This window comes from Carlito syrichta, unplaced genomic scaffold (assembly GCF_000164805.1).
Source record: "Carlito syrichta isolate Samal-C Ts95f unplaced genomic scaffold, Tarsius_syrichta-2.0.1 Scaffold302606, whole genome shotgun sequence".
Taxonomy (NCBI): domain Eukaryota; kingdom Metazoa; phylum Chordata; class Mammalia; order Primates; family Tarsiidae; genus Carlito; species Carlito syrichta.
In genome coordinates this window covers 254,624-274,070 of record NW_007246702.1, presented here as the reverse complement: position 1 = coordinate 274,070, position 19,447 = coordinate 254,624, and the positions used below count along the sequence as shown (strand labels likewise).

The following is a 19,447-nucleotide window of genomic DNA, read 5'->3' as shown; positions in this document are numbered from 1 at the left end:
CAATATCATATCGTACTAGTTACATAAGGATTCTAATGGACCTCAAGCATGCTAATAAAATCACTCATAATGTTATGCGAAGTGCACAGCTGTTAGAAAATGGATCTGCTTAACTGATTAAAATCATCCACAGTTGAGTTGTGAATGACTTTTGCCTCTTCCTATTACTATCACTAACATCTTGTGTGAGGTATTGATATCCTGTGCAGTTCAGAATGCTACTTTACTTCCTGGTTCCTGGGAACCAGGAGATGATTTTATTAGCATAAAAGAGAAATAAAAGCACGTATCTTTTTTCCCCAAAGTTGAAATATGTATGTGTATGTATATATATAGTGTATGTGTGAGAGAGAGGAAGAAATCCTTATCTCTGAAGGTGGACCCATGTGGTTCCTGGAGATATGGTATAAAAATGTAACTGTTTGAAAATTTAGTGCATGTTTGTTATACTATAGAATTATAGAGCCTAGAGAGATAGAACTTGTCCACATATTTACTATATTGTCTCCTACCTCTGCATAATGAGGTTGAAAAACATTATTAAATTTGAGGTTGTTTTGAATGGGAGTTCTAAGCTAATTGGGTATTCATAATACTAATCTATGGCCTATAAAGCAAAAAAAAAGTTCTGAAATAGCATCAAGCATCAGTGAATTCACAACACTCATTTTTCAACTGACACTTTCTTAAAACTCTTGGACATAAATAACTCATTAATAAATCTCCTATTTTTATACGTTTTTTTATCTTCCTAGCTCACACTCTTAACTATTCCATGATCATAATGTTTTCCGTGGTTATAGTAATCAAGCTTCTTTACTTTACAGAGGAGAAATTAGTTTCTGTGTTCATGTATGCACCAGTTTCACATACCAGGTCAGTTGCAGAGCTGAGTACTAAGGCAGTTTTCTCGATTTCAAATCATGGATGCTTTCCACCTTTGCACCCAGTGCTACACTGATTGTCACTTTCACATTCTGTAGTTGTGACTTCTTTGTGTGTGTGTGTGTTTGTGTGTGTATGCCTAGAATGTTTATTCTTGTCTATTTTTAAAATTCCAAATAAAATCTCCCTTATTTAAGTATTCCAATGGTCTGCTTAACTGATTAAAATCATCCACAGTTGAGTTGTGAATGACTTTGGCCACTCGGGATTACTTATTTTTAATATGTAGACGATTTATTTATTTATTTATTTTACAGATTTATTGATGAAAATGAGTCTATATTAGTAGAAAGTGTGTTTAAGGAGTACCTGGGCTGAAAGTTGGTTTTTTATTATTTCTGTAGCATCACTCTCCCACTTCCTCAATCTTTTGGTACTTTCCTATGGTGAATGTTGAATATAAAAAAGAACTGAAAAAAACAACAATCATTTGCTTGGGACTTGATTAAAATGTTGCAAATACAGTGACAGCAGCTTTAAAATGAGGGTTCAGAAGAGAGAAAAAAATTGAAGTAGAATGAAATAAGTAAATTGAAATTCAGTTGGCTAGTGTGCAAAGGGTAGAGAATCAGTCACACATAAGACTGGGGTTGCAGTTTAATGGCCATTGTTTAGAAAGTTGAAGATTGGCAAGAGTGGCAAGGAGTAAAAACAGGGGGCTAAGTTGGTGCAAGTCTCAGTGGAAAACTTTTCTTTAAATATGAAACATATGCAAACCATGTTGCAACTGGAAACTAGTCACTCTCTTACACCTGCAGATTTACAAACAGCCTATCACCCCCAGGTTTGTGTGTGTGTGTGTGTGTGTGTGTGTGTGTGTGTGTGTGTGTGTGTGTCTGTGTGCATGCACACATTTATATATTATCTCCAATGTAGGAAAAGAAAGCTGAGTTTGGATAGCAAAACATCAATACAACAATCTCTTACCTGTGTGAATAGTCAGCAGATTGACACAGGCGTCATGGTTTCTTACTTAAAATCATTCCATAAATTGATATGTTTATCGTCATTGATAAACAGTGAGCCTGATTGAATCCAAAAGTTGCCAAATATTTCCAATGAAAACATTTAGTCTCAAAGTTAAATAGGTGTTGCCGTAGAAGTAACCATGTAAGTAAAGAAAAAAAATGAAGCAGTACAACATAGAGTCATCCATATTCTGATATTCTAATACAATTGAGCCCTGAACAACATAGGAGCTAGGAACACTGTCCTGCACAATCAAAAATCTGTGTATAAATTTTGAATCCCTAAATATTTAACTAGTAATAGCCTACTGTTGACCTGAAACCTTACTGAAAACATAAGCCATTGATTAACATATATTTTGTTTGCTTTGTGTGTTATATACTGTATTGTTACAATAAAGTAAGGCAGAGAAAAGAAAATGTTATTTTTAAAAATTACGAGGAAAAGAAAATATACTTAGTATTTACAAAGTGGGCATGAATCATAAATATCTTCATTCTCACCATCTTCACATTGAAAAGACTGAGAGGAAGGAGGAAGAGGAAGGTTTTGTCTAGCTGTCTCAGGGCTGGTAGAGTAGAAGTGGTGAAGGAGGTGGAGGGGATACAGGCGGCACAGATACTCAGCATAACATTACAGAAATTCATTGTAATTTTTGTCCTTGTGTGCTTTTTTTCTAAGAATGTTTCTGTACAGTACGAATCTTTCTTCCACTGTTTGCTTTAGCTTCAATATCTGCATCCTAGAAGAATCAATATCAGAAAAGATGTCAAATTCTGTCTTGAATAACAGGAACCCTCTGTCAAATTGTTCAATATTAATTTGTTTGCTGGCGCTGCTACTTTTATGTCTTATTCTCATCTTCTGGCACTGGTACAGACATACTCATCTCTATCAAGTTATCTTCTGCTAGTTCCTCTGATGTGGTGTCTATTACCTCTTGAATTTCTCCAAGATCCAAATATTGACATGTCCCCTTTTGCCATATCTACAGTCTTTTTTATGCTTTTCTTTATTGGCTCTCTTGTAAATCCTGTGAAGTCATGCACAACATCTGTACTCAATTTTCTTTGGTAGGGATTTATTGTTTTTGATTCAATGCCTTTCATGCCTTTTTCTATAACAATAATGGCATCCTCAATGTTGTAATCCTTCCAGAATTACATGATGTTCTCTCTACCGAGGTTTTCTTCCATAGTGTTGTAAGTCTTTTCTATGAATTCCTATGTGTAATGAACCTTAAAGGTCCTTATCATCCCTGATTTAGAAGCTGGATTAGAGACATTGTATTATGGGGGTAAGTAGACCACTTTGATGTCTTTGCTTTGGGCTCATCATTCTGGGTGGCCAGTGACATTGTCTAATATCAAAAGAACTCTAAAGTTCAGTCCCTTACTTCCAAGATACTTTCTGACTTCAGGGACAAAGCAACAGTGGAACAAATCCAGAAAAAGAGTTCATTGTTCTGGTCTTCTGGTTGTACAACCAAAAGACTGGCAGCTGGTGTTTATCTTTGCTTTCAAAATTTGGGGATTATCAGCTTTATAGCTAAGGGTAGTCCTGATGATAAATCTGACTATATTTGCACAAAATGGTATAGAGTTAACTTATCCTTTCCTACTTAAATATTGGTACTTACTTCTCTTCCTTACTAATAAATGCCCTTTATGATCTTTATTTATTTATTGTTATTTTATTTTATTCTATTTTATTTTTTGGACAGAACACTTTCATCTGCATTAAAAACCTGTTCAGGCAGATGCTTTTTCTTCTCAATGATTTTCTTAGCAGTATCTGGTAATTCACTTACTGCTTCTCAGTTGGCAGATGCTGCTTCTCTTGATTCTTCTTCATACCAAACCTTTCTAAGATTATCAAACCATCCTTTGCTGGCATTAGATCTGTGTCCCCGTCTTTTTGCATTTAGCTATCGTATAATGCCTTAATTTGTTATCAAATCATGTTAGAGACTATAGATATGCCTTTTTCATAGCAATTCTGCACCCACGTAAAAGTTACATTTTCAAAACAAGATAAAAAGGTATTTCTCAAAAAGTGCAAGGTTTTTGCACATGCTTACACAGTTATAGGACTGACTGTAATTAAGTTATTTTGAAATGGAAGGCAACCACAGCTGCAGGTTTCAATCTATGGTGCATATCAAGCAATCCAATTTTTTGTTATAACGTTAGGATACTTTTTGCTTCTTAGGAGTAATTCCAGCATCATTAGTCACATTTTGTATGGGTCCTATTCAAGTTTTATGGTATCGCACTTAATATGATGGAAAACATGCCAGAAACGGGAGAGATCACTTTTACCGTGATACATAATTTACTGGAGAGATGAACTGCTCTTGTGGAGGTGATTATGATTTCATAGCATTTTAAGCAGATATCCACAACCTTGAGCTTGCCACAATATAGCAATTTAAGTAAAAGTACAATAGTTATTTTAATGGTGAAAGCAGTGCATTTCTTTGAATTTAGCCTCTTAAAGTACTGGATCAAAGAAGATATATTACAATAGGATATTTTTTAAATTGCTTCTTTTTTTAAAAAGGGTTTGTTGCTATTATTGTTATTTTCATTAAGTATAACTTGAGGCACTACTTCTTATATTTTAAGAAGTTATTTCAACCCACCCATTTTGATTTCAGACATATCATCATATATATCACATTTTCATATTTTGTAAGACCCTGTATAATATCTAATTGCATTATTTTAATTTTATGCAACATTTAGTGACAATTGTGCCTGATGAGCTATTAAAAATGTGTAAACCAAATAAGCTTATATCAAGAAGTACTGAAAAAAAATGACAGAGCAAACATGTCAACATAGCTAAATATGGCTCTAGGATTGACTGCTGTTGATACTAAAGTTAAACAAAATTTCCCCTGTGATATCTTCCCAGTATTGCCATTTTGAATGTTTACAAATTAAAGAGACCACTGCCAAGAATGTGAGACTGAGCTGCATATGTATGCCCCTTAAGATATCATTAGAGAGGATTTTCAAGAATAACTGATATTAACTTTGGAAAGTTGGTTATTTTTCAAATCCTTGAACACTGTTTGGTGTTGCAATACTCACTATTTATATGTTAATAAGTATTTGGAATTACTATTCCCACTCAATAGACATAGAACTGCAAACTGGTTGTTCTATTTTGTGCTTTGTTTACAATTAGGATGCAGAGTTGCTAAATCAGCAAGGAGCCTGGACTTTGTATGAATCTTGGGTGACCATGGATTAACTGAGATAGAAGTTAAGAATGTTTATTTTAAAAATAATGTGTATTAGTTTGCTAGTGCTGCCATAATAAAATACCACATACCGGATAACTTAAAACAACAGAAATTTATATCTCATAGTTTTGGAGGTTAGAAATGCAAGATTAGAGGTGGAGAAAGACAGCAGCAGAGTCATTCGGACTACGTGAGTCCCTATGTGATAGAGTGAGTGTGTAGACAATTTTGCATACATGTCTGTAAGTAGGCATGTAAGTGGCTGACTGAGTGGGGACTCAGAAGCAAGTGGCTAGCCCTCTCCTGGTAAAGCAGCTGGTCCTGCAGTTGCTCTGCTTGGACCCTAGTGCTCCCCAGAGTGCAGAAGCCAAGCTCCATTTGTTATTAAATCAGCAAAACTCTTCTGGAGAAGATGCTAGGAGTGACTGCTGGCTCTAGGCTCTGCCTCACTATTGCAGTGCGTGACTGAACACTGGTAGCAGAAGCTGTGAAGGGAGTACAGTGAGAGAACCAGAGGCAGAGCCCTACTGGAGAAGATAAAACAGGATCCCTGCCACCAACTTGAAAACTGGGTAAGAAAGTGTTCCAGCTTGCCCACCATGGAGCTACAGACTCAATTTCTGTAACCATCAGGTTAACTACTCAGGGGGTGATTGTGACCCAGAGGGAATATCCTGAAAGATTAAAAAAAAAAGTGGTACATATACACAATGGAATACTGTGCAGCCATAAAGAAGGACAAATATATGGACTTTGCAGCAAATTGGAAGGATTTGGAGTCAATCATACTCAGTGATTGATCACAGAAACAAAGAATTGAGTTCCATATGTTCTCACTCATAGGGTGACCTTGAACAATTATAATGCTATAAGAAAGAGATTGGCAGTAGAGGAAAACTGTCAGAGGAAGGGGGGTGGGACTGGCAATTGAGAGAAACTGCTAGGGGAGGAAGGGGCATACCTCATCAACAAGGGTACCTGCACGATCAATGTGTGTATACCTAACCCTGAATTGTATCCCACATCTTTATAATAAATAAATAATTTTTTTAAAGTAAAGAAAAAACTTTAGAGGGACAGAATGAGTGCTGAGTCTCAGGCACCCCACCCCCTACCCAGATTCAGCCATGAAACAAAGGGTGTGACCAGCAAAGAACAAGGAAGATCCCAGAAGAGATCAGCAATGAGTCCAGGGCTGACCCAACCCCTTGTTCCCCAGATATCCTCTGAACTTCAGACCTACATAGCTGGGCCACAACTGAGAGCGAGAACCCAGACAGAGCCTGGAAGGCAATCATGATAGGAAGATTCAACTCCAGGATAAGCCTGGATGGGGTGCCCCAACCAGTATCTGGGGAGGAGACAACCCCTCACTTCCCCACTGGAGGTGATCCCCCTGACCATACTGAAGCCCCACGCACCCACACCACCCCCTCCTCCTTCTCCAGGTGGTGTGCTGGGGAAATTATGAATGTAGCTGCATCTCTGCAGGGGACAGCAAATGGGTTTACCTATGAGCAGCTGAGAGGAACAATTACACAACCTGCTGCAAGAGGGCAGGTTATTTATTTATTTATTTTTCTTTGTGAGTGAATGTGTGTGTGAGAGTTCAATTTGTGTTTCCTTACCAATTTTTCTTTCTTCATTCTTTCATTTTTTTGTTTTCTATTTATGTGTGTATGTGAATGACTGAGTGTTACTTTTTCATTTTTTGTGTTTTTGTTTTTCTGTTTTTGGGGGTTTAATATGTGTGTGTGAAGATTCAATTTGTATTCTCCCCCACCTTCTTTCTCTTTGCTTTTTTCCTTCTTCTTTTGTTTTGTGGTGTGTGTGGGTGTGTGTGTTTTGTGTGTGTCTGTTTGGTTTTCCTGTTTTTGTTGTATTTTGTTTTGTTTTGTTTTTCCAGTTTGTGTGTGTGGGTGTGGATGTGGGTGGGTGTGATTTTTTGCTTTGTTACTGCTTTTGTTTTTCTGCGTTTTATTTTATATATTTTTTCAATTTTTTTCTATCCTATTTCATTCTACTTTTCTCTGTTCTCCTCATTACTGTTACTTTATCTTGGACTCAGGGGCTACACACACATACTCATTGCATCATCATATAGAGTGGTGTTGGGTAGTGAATGTCAGAGAGCCCATACCCCAGTTAGTGATCATTGTGATTTGCAAGTAGTTTCTAGATGTTAACTCCCCATCTTATTCAACTCTCAGTACTACAAGAGATAGCAAAGCTTCCCACCCTCAGCCCTGTTTCAAAATAAAACAAATTCAGAGCACTGATCAGGGAAGAAGAGAGAAAACATCAGAAGTGAATGCCACTGAATAATAAAACTAAAGAGAAAAAAAAATCTGTCACAAATGAGGAAAATTCAACAGAAGAAGACAGATAATATCCCAGTGTACCAAAGAGAAAACAACTGAAAAATCAGATGTCAGAGGCCAAACAATTAAAGTCACCACCTACTGGTCCAAGAATACAACAGGGATTAGGGAATGGAAGAAAAGAGTGAATAAGACTCAAGAAAGACAAGATGCAACACTGAAAGAACTTGTAAGGAAGCTTTTGGCTATAAGAAACTTCATCCAGGAACTAAATAACAAGATGAAAAGCATGGAAAGCAGAAGTAATTAAGCAAAATTAAAAAATCTCAGAACTTGATGACCAAAATACATAATTAAATCAGTCTGTAAAAAAAAACCAGAGAAAGAAAACTCAGAAATAAAGAACAAAGCTCCCAAGAGATGTGTGATTATATCAAGAGGCTGAATCTATGCCTGATTGGTATCCCAGAAGAAGAAAGGGAAACAGAGAACACTTCAGAAGAAGTATTCCAGGAGGTAATAATAAAAAAAATTCCCCATCTTGCCAGAGATGTGACTATCCAAACACAAGAGATACAGAGAACCCCCACAAAACATCAAATGAAAAGACCAATCTATAGACACATAGTAATTTGCCTACACAAAGTGGGTACAAAAGAAAAAAATTCTAAACTACCAAGAGAGAAAGGTCAGACATCCTACTGAGGAAGACCAATAAGAAAATAGCAGCAGACCTATGAGCAGTAAAACTACAAGCTAGAAGGGACTGGAGTCCAATTTCCAAAGATCTCAAAGATAAACAAGATTGATGGACCCCTATATAAAATGAACAAGAAAAAGGGAGGAAAAAACCCAAATGAGCATAATAAGAAACACAAAAGATCAAATCACAACTGACCCCCCCAAATAAAATACTAGCAGAGATTACGATGCACACATGTATGGAAACAAACTTGAGAAACTAACGGAAATGGAGAAATTTCTGACATCACACAACCTTCCAAGGTTGAAACAAGAAGACATTGAGACAATAAATAGACCAACAGCAACCCAGGAAATCGACTACTTCATAAGAAAACTACCTGGAAGGGGGGGAGCCCAGGACCAGACAGCTTTCCAGTGGAAATATTTAAAGAGAAGCAGATACCAATTCAATTGAAAGTATTCCAGGCAATTGAGAAAGATGGAATTCTCCCCAAATCAATTTACAAAGCTAACATCACACTGATACCCAAGCGGGTAAAGATGCAAAAGAGAACCACAGACCAATATCCCTAATGAACACAGAGGCAAAAATTCTCAACAAGATTCTAGCAAATCGGATTCAACAAAATATCTAAAAAATTATCCACCACAACCAAACAGGCTTTATCCCCAGGATGCAGGGCTGGTTCAACATCAGTAAGACCATAAATGTAATTAAATACATCAACTGATATAAAAATAAGAATAAGAGCCATTTAAATATATATCATTAGATGCAGAAAATGTTTTTGATAAAACCCAGTATCCATTCTTGACAAAATCCTTGAACACTTAGGCATAGAAGGAATATACCTCAAAATAGTAAGTGCCTTCTACAATAATCCCACAACTAGCATATTGCTAAATGGACATAAACTGGAAGCATTTCTCTTGAACACCAGGAAAAAATCAAGGCTGCCCAATGTCTCACCCCTCCTGTTCCACATTGTGTTAGAGGATTTAGACAAGAGCAATCCTATCTAGCTAGAGCAATTAGACGAGAGAAGAAATTGGGGGTGTCCAATAGGAAAAGAGGAAGTTATCTTTCTTTGCTGATGATATGATCCTATACCTAGAAAATCCAAGAGAATCTGTGAAAAACCTCCTTGCACTGATAAAGGAGACTGGTACAATCTCAGGGTACAAAATAAACATTTATTTTTATAAATAAATAAAAGACTGTCACATTCTAACATACCAACAACAAAAGGGCAGAGAAGCAAATAAAAAGCACAATGTCATTCACAATAGCCACAGAAAAAATAAAATACCTCGGCATCTTCCTAATCAGAGAAATGCAAAACCTTTACAATGAAAACTACAAAACACCACTCAAAGAAATCCAAGAAGACATAAACAAATGGAAAAATATTCTGTGCTCATGGATAGAAAGAATCAACATTGTTAAGATGTCCATCTGATCAAAGGCAAACTACAGATTCAACACAATACCCCTTAAATTACTAGCATAATTCTTTTCAGACCTGAAATGACAATATAGTTATTCTTATGGAAACATAAATTGCCACAAATAGCGAAAACAATCCTCAGCAAAAGAAACAAAGCAGGAGGTATCAAACTTCCAGACATTAAACTTTACTATAAGTCTACAGTAATCAAAACAACCTGGTTTTGGTACAAGAACAGGATTATAGACCAATATAACAGGATAGGGATCCCAGAACTAAGAGCTCAATTTCTCAACCAAGTCATCTTCGACAAAGCCTCCCCCAACAACTACTGGGGAGAGAAGAACCTATTCAGTAAATTATGTTGGAAAAACTGGCTGACCACATACAAAAGATTGAAATAGGATGCCTACCTATCACCATACACAAAAATCAACTCTAAATGGATCAAAGACCTCAATATAAAACTTCAAACTATAAGAATCTGAGAAAACACCCTTATGGAAATCGGAGCAAGCAACCAATTCCTGATGACAACCCCAGATTTACACTTCATAAGAGATAAGATAGACACGTGGAACCTCATCAAACTGAAAAGCTTCTACAAAGCAAAATAAACCATCAAGAGAGTGGGAATACCGCCCACAGAATGGGAAAAATTATTTGCTAACTGTATATCTGACAAAGGCCTAACATCCAGGATCTACAAGGAACTCACACATGATGAAAGGAAACAAACAGCTTCATTAAAAAATGGGCAAAAGATATGAATAGACACTTCTCAAAAGGAGATATGTGAGCAACCAACAGACAAATGAAAAAGTGCTCAGCCTCACTAATCATCAGAGAAATGCAAATCAAAACTGCACTGAGATATCACCTAACCCCAGTAAGAATGGCCATCATTAATAAAACAAAAAACAACAGATTCTGGCAAGCATGCATAGAAAAGGGAGTGTTTCTACACTGCTGGTGGGAATGCAAACTAGTTCAACCTCTGTGGGAAACAGTGTGACAATTTCTAAATAATTAGAAATTGACCTTCCATATGACTCAGCAATCCCTCTACTGGAAATATACCCAGAAGAACTCAAATAATTCTAAATGACGATACCTGCACACACATGTTTATTGCAGCACTATTCACAATAGCAAAAACATGGAACCAACCGTGCTGCCCATCTAAACTGAACTGTATTTTTAAAATGTGGTATATATACACAATGGAATATTATACAGTCATAAAGAAGGACAAACATATGGACTCTACAGCAACTTGGATGGATTTAGAGTCTATAATACTCATTGATCTATCACAGAAACAAATAACTAAGTACCACATGATCTCATTCTTAAGTGAATCCTTATAATTCTATAAGAAATGGATTGGCAGTAGTGGGATACTGCCATGGGAGGCAGGGGAGACATCAATAAGGGCACCTGATATCAAACATGGCGAAGTGGGGACCAAAGGGTGGCCCAAACTTTACCCATAAGATGACTACTTCTATACTTAATCCTGAATTGTACCTCATATCTTTTAAAACAACAAAATTGTTTAAAAAGAAGTGCAAGATCAAGGTGTTGGCAATTTGGGATTCTTCTGAGGTCACAATCCTTGACTTGCAGATGATGTCTTTCTCAGTGTGCTCTCACATACCTTTCCACTGTGTGTGCATGCATTCCTGGTGTCTCTCTCTTTTTAGAAGAACACCAATAAGATTGGCTTGGATCCCACACTAACAGTTGGCATCACTTAAAGATAATAACTTCTTCGAAGTCCTTATCTCCAATGTGGTCACACTCAATTACTGGTGGTTACGACTTCACATGTCGATTTTCAGGGTTCAAAATTCAGCCCATAACAAAAAGAATTAGTTTCTTAAGGAAAATGTTTTCCAACAAACTAGGTCAATTTCTTCTGATATATGCTCCTAAGCCATCTCATCTTCATGGTAGCACTTAGCACATTCATAATTAAAGTGTATTTAGCACTTATTGTGCTTTTTCATGTCTTTCTTCTTAAATAACCATCTTATCACACTGTTCCTATCAGCCCTTGATTCCATGCACATAGTAAGAGCACAGTAAATTTTTTAATTTAAATTTATTTATTGTTCATATGTGCTTACATGTATTGATTCAATTATTTTATTTTATTTTTTATTTTTATTATAAATATGTGGGGTTAGGTATATAAACATTGATAATGCAGGTCCCTTGTTGATGAGGTATGCCCCTCCCTCCCCTAGCAGTTTCCCTCAACTGCCAATCCCACCCTCCCCTCCCCTGGTGGTTTCCCATTACTGCCAATCATTTTCTTATAGCATTATAATTGCTCAAGATCCGTTTATGAGTTAGGTAATATCAATAACACTTTCTATATATTAATAAAGAAAAATACTTAGTGATTTACATAAAGTGAATCAGCTAAGGATATCAGTGAAATACTACATTTTTTTTTCAAAAGTAGGACTTAAACATTCTAAATTTGGACTAACTTGGGAGATGGCAAAGCAAAGAAAATGTCAGTTAAGACAACAATAACAACAACAACAAAAATAACATTAAACATATGAATAAGGAGGAAGGAAGCAAAGAAATAAAGAAAATATAGATAATACACCCCGAGAAGCAACCTGAGGAAGTAGCTTTAAGATGAGAAATAAAGACATTGAAAAAAGAATTAGCCGGGCTCGGTGGCTCAGCCTGTAATCCCGCGCCTTTGGGAGGCTGAGGTGAGTGGATTGCCTGAGCCCGCGGGTTCGAGACCCGCCTGGGCAGCGAGACCTCATCTCTACAATAAAAATCAAAAAATCAGCCGGGCGTGGTAGCGCATGCCTGTAATCCCGGCTACTTGGAAGGCTGAGGCGGAAGGATTGCCGGAGCCCAGCATGTTGAGGCTGCGGTGGCCAGGAGCGGCCACTGCATTCCAGTCTGGGCGACAGAGTGAGACTCCAACTAAAAAGAAAAAAGAAAAAAGAATTAAAAGTTATGAAGGAATCCATGCTGTGGCAAGTGGGAAATAAAATAGCATATATATCAATATGGAGAGCATCTCAATTGAGACAGAGGTTAACCTCAGTCATATACATATAGTTCAGACTAACAACAAAGATTTTGTTCATAATCTTTGATACAGTCAGTTAGTATTGGCATCATAATCATTTTTTACACTTGTAGACATTCAAAAACAAAGTCTAAAGTGTAATGGGAAGTGCTCCAACTTCAGCATGTAATGGGGAAAAATACAAATTCTATAGGGGCATGAAGTCAAATCAGTTGGTTCTGATAAGTTGGGCTGTCAGGACTCAGATGTGACACATAGGTCCCTCTTGGGAAGATTTAGACACAAAAGTTTCCCAAATAAGATATGGAATTTAAAAAGTTTTAAAGTCTTAAACTATGGAGAAATTATTGATATTGGGATACTGACTCCACTTTTTATTAGCTCAATTACCTAATCTCTCTAAATTTTCGGTTTTGTCATCTACAAACAGAGAAATCCACAACGTCTACCTTAAAGGGCTGTTGTGTTGGCCAAAATATATAATGCATATAAAATACCTAGGATAGCACCTGGCTCATTCATTATTCTTTAAAAGGATGAATAAAAACATTAAGCATTTTTCTTTGAATACACTGTCTATAGATGTCGACAGTTGTTCTTATGGCATGCAACATTATGTCTTTTAAAAAATGCTATGCCATGCCAGTCATATAAGAAGAGCCCCTGAGAAATGTACACAACCTCTGCATTTTGTCTCGAAGTTTAACATATGCTTGTAATATTATGCTAAGTTTTGGCATATTAATCATATGGATGAAATTTTGTTATTTCTTTATACAAGTAATTTATCTGTACAATCCTCTCTGAGCAAAAACCTTTTATGTTTCAGTTCTCAGAATGCCACCCCCACTGAGATAATCATTGTAAACACTTTGAAGTGCACCTTTTCTTGCTTAAAAACTGCATATAAGTATTTAAAACTATATTTTAGCATATAAATTTGTTTGGGGCTACAACATGCATTATTCTAGTCTTCAAAACAATTGTGTCATGAAAGCTACATACCTTGGCCATAATTACATGAGCATACTTATTTATAAAATTATTATGTGAAAAAGTAGTATAAGCACATAGTAAATCTAATGTAATAATATACAATAGGCTAACATTACATAGTGTAGTGCTTAAATAGATGCCAGCCACTTTTCTGGTGACTTACATTTTATTAACATAAAATACTGATAACAACCCCAAAAGGTTGATTTTTTAAAAATTATCCTTATTTTATAGACCAAAAAATAATAATAACAGAGACCAAAGGAAATTAAATAGCTCTCTCTCTGTCACACAAATAGTAAGTAAAATAGTCCAGATTCAAACCCAGGAAGTCTGTCTCTGGTGGCCATGCCCACACAAGTATGCAATGAAATACCACCTTGTACTTTATTAAATAGTGTATAATATTCTATAGCATGTTTTTTTAATTTTGCAAATTATTATGCTGTTCTTTATGCCAGTGTTTTTATTATAGTTTCAGTTTGGCATGTCAATACAAAGTTGTGCAATTTTAATTAACAAAGTTTATTTTTTTGAGCAGTTTTCATAGCGAGGTTGTGCAGAAAGTCCCCTTCACACATTCATAGCCTCTCCCATGATCAATATCCTGCGCCAGAATGGTATATTTGTTAGAGCTGGTTAACCCACGATGTCACATCATTATCATACAAATCCATAGTTCACATTATATTTCACTTGCGGTGTTGTACATTCTAGAGGTTTTGATGATGGTATAAAGACATACATCCATCATTATAGAATCATACAGAATTGTTTCACTATCCTAAAAATCCTCTGTTCTATGCCTATTCAACCTTCGGTCTCCTCAATCCCTGACTATGTTTTTTTTACATTACAATTTTTTTCTCTATCTGGGAAATGGCGTGATCACTGATGCTGATCACTGATATTGAAAGAAAATCCAATATCATGCCTATAGGTGAATAGTTCATTGCACCAGTATCACTTATTATCTAATTAATACTAGTTCTGCTGCATTACAAACCTGCAGTTTTTATACAATATGTTATCAATATGTAATTGGATCTAATTGTGAGCCCCCTATTCTCTTCACAGCTATATTTTTTTTATTGATCTGAGAATGCCATACTGTTTTTGTTATAGTAACTTCATAGTAGGTTTTCAAATCAAGTGGGGAGAATGTCTTTGTGGTATGCTACTGACTCTATTATTACCAGACTCCTTCATTGTAGCAGAAGCAGATTAGTGGCAGGGCCTTAGCATAGGTCTGAACCAATAGGCATAGCATTGCTGTTGCATATTTCTGTGCTATTAATACATAAAACTGTATATAAATCTTATGGTTACTTCATGCGAGAAATCCCAAAATCTAAGTGATAAGATAGAAATCAGAGAAGTTTATTTATTGCTCGCTACCGGTTTTGAAGGTAATATTTGTTTTCAAAGTAATATCAGAATCTTTTAAAAAGACTTTATGTTTGTTTTTCTCCCTTGAGGTATGCTCTAAATCTTTTGGTGATAACTTCTTAATCTTAATATAATGCCATATTTTTCTCTATGAAATTTTAAAAATCACTGAGTTTTAGCACATAGGTAAATTAAGATTGCATAATCAATGCAGATTTAATGGTAAATATAACAAAGATGAGAAAGAAAATATATTATTTTGATGTCACCTTTTTTTCTAATAGTGAATATCCTCCCTAATAGTAGATAACCCATATATTACAAAATTTTGTATTTCCAGAAACTAAGGTACCTTTTGTACCAGCCTTTGATTTTTTAAACTATCACATATTGGACTTTTGTCACTATTAAGAGTCTGCCTTTTAAATGAATTCTTGGACTGGTGGTTCACACCCACCAGCTCATTCAACTTTAGCACCATTCTCGTTCACAGTAGTTTTCCAGAAACTACACAGTAGTTTACCTTCACCGTGCAGCTCCATGAGTTTTCCCAATTCAAACCTGGGGTTCTTCAGCATTTATACATTTTTAACAAAGACATCATGAAGAGGACAAATAGATTGGCAAGCCTTTTCTGTCTTTTCCAATGCTGTCTAGAATCAATTTATTGACCGCTTCTTTCCAGTCATTTGTCTGCACTACTTGGATCATGATTTCCATCATCTTCTGGATCCTGTGGACCTGTTGGTGCTGAGTGTAAGAGGTCTTTGAGATCTGATTGTTCTGTTTTTTAGTAAAACCAAGACAAAACAGACAAAGCAAATAACTATCAGTAGTCTTGGTATCAACATGAGCTTCGATCACAGTCTGCCATTTTATGACCATGGAGTACATTTGTCATGGGTAAGGTCAATGCCATAGAAGTTAGTCAGGCAGTTCCCTGAATTTCTTCAGTGATCAGCTTGAATTTTGTAAATGCAACTTCTTCATTCTGCAGATCAGCAAGAGTGACTTCAAATACATGGCACTTGAGGTCATCAGATGCAGTTTGAGTTCTTTGAATCCTGGTGACAAGCGTTTTGCTAATATTTCTTGTATTAAATAGAGCCAAGTGCTTTCACATCATACCAATCTTTCTTAGAAAATGGATCGACTATTTTTTTCTTGACTCCCTTTTGCTGTCATTCATAAGGTGCTTGGTCTTGCCAGCTGCCATGGTTCTGCTCAGGGAGTTAAAAAGTCTCTACCAGCCTGTTTTCCTCCTCATATTATTACCTTTCCTCTGTGTCTGTGTGATGTTAAAATTAGTGAAAAGATTATCAGAGCATTTTATTTTTACTTCCATCTGTAACCCATTCACATATTTGTCTTGTTTTTCAGGGAGACCCATGTTTGAAAGTAACTACTCTATTCCTTTGAGTGCTAAAAAAGTATACAGCAACACACTCTTTGCATATTAGTTTCTCAGAGCTGCAATAACAAAGTTACACAAACCAAGTGGCTGCAAACAACCAGGAGGCTTTATCCTCTCAGTTCTGGAAGCAAAAAATATGAAATCAAGGTGTCAGCAGGGCCCCCCTGTTCTCTTTAAATCTTCTGGGAATTATTTCTTCTTTGCCTCCTCCTCCAGCTTCTGGTAGCCCCTGGCATTCTGTGGCCTGAGATAGTACTCTGGTGTCTGGCTGTGTCTTCACATGACAGACATACTTCTATGTGTGTGTGTCATCACATCCTGCTCTTACTGTGTGTATCTATGTCCAAGTTTCCCTCCTCTTATAAGAACAACAGTCAAGTTGGATTAAGGCCCTTCCTAATAACCTCATCTTAACTTGATAACAGCACAGCCAAGACCCTCTTTTTAGATAAGTTTATGTCCATACATAGTTATGAGTGGTTAGGTCTGCAATACAGCTAATAAGTACTGCAGTACAGCTTTTAAAAACTATATCATTGTTCTTCTTTTATTAAATTGCTGTGCATTTTTTGGTAAGACTTTTTGCCTTTCTGTTCCTCAGTCACCTCATGTATACAATTTTTTTTAAAATAGCATAAATAAAAGGAATGAATAAATTGGCATTTCTCATTGGTCTCAAACCTCAAGCTCCTCTTTTTGATATTAATAGGAATTACTAGAAAAATAGAATGATGGTCAAATACATTTAGAAAACACACATACCTCTCTTGAAGATCCTCAGTGTACCTCAACATTGGGTCTGAGAATTTATATAGCAAAAACATTTTTTTTTCATTTGAGGTAGTTTTAACACATTTATTTGATTACCAATTTTTATAAGAGGAAACCTACTAATAAAATGTACTTCAGAGACAGGAAATTCTAAATTTAGATCTGCTATGTTTAGCACTTTAAATTCTCATCATTTCTTATAAGATCTTATAAAGAATTGGACGATATCTCATAGTTTGTAAACTTTAATTTTTGGAGCTCTTTTTTTCAAGTGTTCAGATTCTCTCTTTTGTTTCTCGTTCAACTCTGCAAATTAGATTTGGGATTCTTTTCCCTATATTACCATCTTGGCACCACACAATCATATTTTGTTTTGATTTTTTCTTTCCTAGATATGTGCAAATATACTGATTTTCACAATTCTAAATTTCTGGAATAATTTTTCTCTCAGATGTCTTTTATTCTTGGCCCTTTTGTTTCTACTATGATTTAAGGGGGTTTTGGATCTTTATTTTAAACTGTGTCAATTGTATTAGGAAATAGAATATAAATCTTTCTCTCTCTCTCTCTCTCTCATACATATGCCCAGAGACATAAAAATAAATTATGTTTTCGTCATCTTAAAAGATCCTATTCACTCTTTCTGTAAACTCTTCCTTATAATAACTAGAAACCTATTCTTAAAAGAACTAGAAATGTGTCTTCTACACAATGAATTTTTTTTTAAATATATGGACACTAGAGACATGCTGGTTATATCTTTTATTATCCATATTAAAGGATTATATAAGTGAAGTAAGTGAAATAAAATTATTTTTACCTATTCTCCAAAACTGTTTTAGCTGCTCTTCTTCCATCCTCCTTCAATACCTTTTTCTGACTCTTTTCTTATTATGTATCAGGTATAATAATTTTCTTCTTATATTTTTGTTCTCACTATTCTGACACCTATTTTCTTTTACACGAAGTACTGTATCTTTTTCCTGTTTGCAACTTATCTTCAGCACTATGTATGGCCATTGAGATCTAAAATATATAAATTCTTGACATGTATTGTATATCTCAAGTATAGTTTAAGATATTAATAATGTCTATTATTTTGACAGAATTTTATAATTTGAAAATCGTTTTACTTTAGTATTACTAATTCTAAAACATTTTGTTTGATCTTTCAAAACTTCTACAATTAGGTACTATTGTTATTTGTAATTGCAGATAAGAAAATAAGACTTAGGAGACATTAAATGATTAACTCAAATGAAGGAAGACATTATTATAATTGAAATTGAAGGATGTATAATATTCATGTAGGCAGAGAGCAAAGATAAAGTCATTTCAAGAAAGAGTAAGACAAAAAAATGAGCAAAAGACAAAATTCCAGAGATGAAAATGGCTGTGACACATGTTGCAGGACATAAAAAATTGGAGATTCAATGTAAAAGGGAATTGCAAAACAGTGTGTCAGTTGTTCACCTGTTATCTGGAAGACCAATAATTTTCTCTCTTGTAATTCTAAAAGTTCAGTTTTCACACTTTTACCCAACATTGTTCCAAACTTGAGGTTCTATATCACATGCTAATATATGTAATTTCCTTAAACATTTATTTCATTTGATATTTTGACCAATTTGAGTACTATTTAAATGGGAGTTTCTTACCTATTTTTTTCTGGATTATCTGCATATTGTGTATACAAATAAAGTGTATTATTTGCTTATTTTCAAAGAACTCATAAGGGAAATAAGTATTTAGGCAACATATATGTTGATTAAAATTGGTATCTATTTTTATCTTTTTAGTATATTTTCTTTCAGTGATGAATATTTTAAGTGTTATGTGCCAAAAAAATCTACGAATACTATCAAAATAAATATCAATGAATGAGAAAAAAGGAAAACAATCGAATAAGCAGAGAAACAGCTATAACTAGATTATTTGTCAAATGAATAATATGTGAGGATTTTATGCACATAATAAAAGTTATAATATAAAAGAAAAAGAAAGCACTAGCAAAATAAATGGTCATGAGACATTGGACAATTAATTACCATATACTCAAAAGCTTACCTAAAAGTATAAATGAAAATAAGCATTGATAAGTTATGTCATATAAGTAAAAGGACAGGAAAAAAGAGTCAGTATGAGGAATATATCAATACAATAACT

At 35.2% G+C, this 19,447-nt stretch overlaps 1 pseudogene; it reads right to left on the bottom strand.

Annotated features, from left to right (window-relative positions):
* Positions 1 to 15,518: 15,518 nt before the first annotated feature.
* On the bottom strand, positions 15,519 to 16,312 carry LOC103259328 (annotated as a pseudogene).
* Between the last annotated feature and the right edge of the window lie 3,135 nt (positions 16,313 to 19,447).